This window comes from Babylonia areolata, chromosome 29 (genome assembly GCF_041734735.1).
Source record: "Babylonia areolata isolate BAREFJ2019XMU chromosome 29, ASM4173473v1, whole genome shotgun sequence".
Taxonomy (NCBI): Eukaryota; Metazoa; Mollusca; class Gastropoda; order Neogastropoda; family Buccinidae; genus Babylonia; species Babylonia areolata.
Window position 1 is genome coordinate 3,732,323 of NC_134904.1, and position 914 is coordinate 3,733,236.

Below are 914 nucleotides of genomic sequence, written 5' to 3' on the forward strand. Positions count from 1 at the left end.
CGACATAAATCTGGAGGAAAAAAGAAGAAAAAAAGAAGAAGAAAATAGTAACACACAAGAGATTCAGCTACTGTACAAGGTGGGGTGGTTATCCACAAACGCACATAGGACAAATTCACTATAATGTAAGCATGTTGACTCAGAGACAATCACTTTATCTGTCGAGTTAATTAAGTCAGAAAGCTTTCATTATGATTAAAAAGAAAAAAAAGACGAAAAAAAAAAAGACAGAAAGATTAGGTGGGTCAACAATTCTTTGTTTGTACTTGTATGCATCTGTCATTCCCTTTTTTTCTTCTTTTTTCCCCTTCATCATTCCTTTCTTCCTTCTTTCTTTCCTTCTCCTATCTTCCTCCCTTCCTTCTTTCATTCCTCCATTCTTTCCTTCATTCAGTCCGTCCTCTTTTCCCTCCATCTTTCTTTCCTTCTTCTACCTCCATTCTTTCCTTTCTTCAATCCTTCCTCTTCCCTTCCTTTCTTCTTTCTTTCCTACTTCTACCCTCCTACCTTCCTTCCTTCCTTCCCCTTCCTTCCATCATTCTTTCTTTTCTTCAATCATTCATCTTTCCCTTCCCTCCTTTCTTTCCTTCTATCTTCCTCCCTCCCTTCTTCCCTTGATTTTTTCCTTTCTTCAGTCCTTCCTCTTTTCCCTTCTTCTTTCTTTCCTTCTTCTACATTCTTTCTTTCTTCCTTTCCTTTCTTCAATCATTCCTCTTTCCCTCCTTCCTTCTTTCTTTCCTTCTCCTATCTTCCTCCCTTCCTTCTTTCGTTCTTCCCTTCCTTCCTTCTTTCCTTTCTTCAATCATTCCTTCTTCTCCCCTCCTTCTTTCTTTCCTTTCTTCAATCCTTAATCTTTCCCCCTCCCCTTTCTTTCTTTCCTTCTTCTACCTTCTTTCTTTCCTTCTTCTACCTTC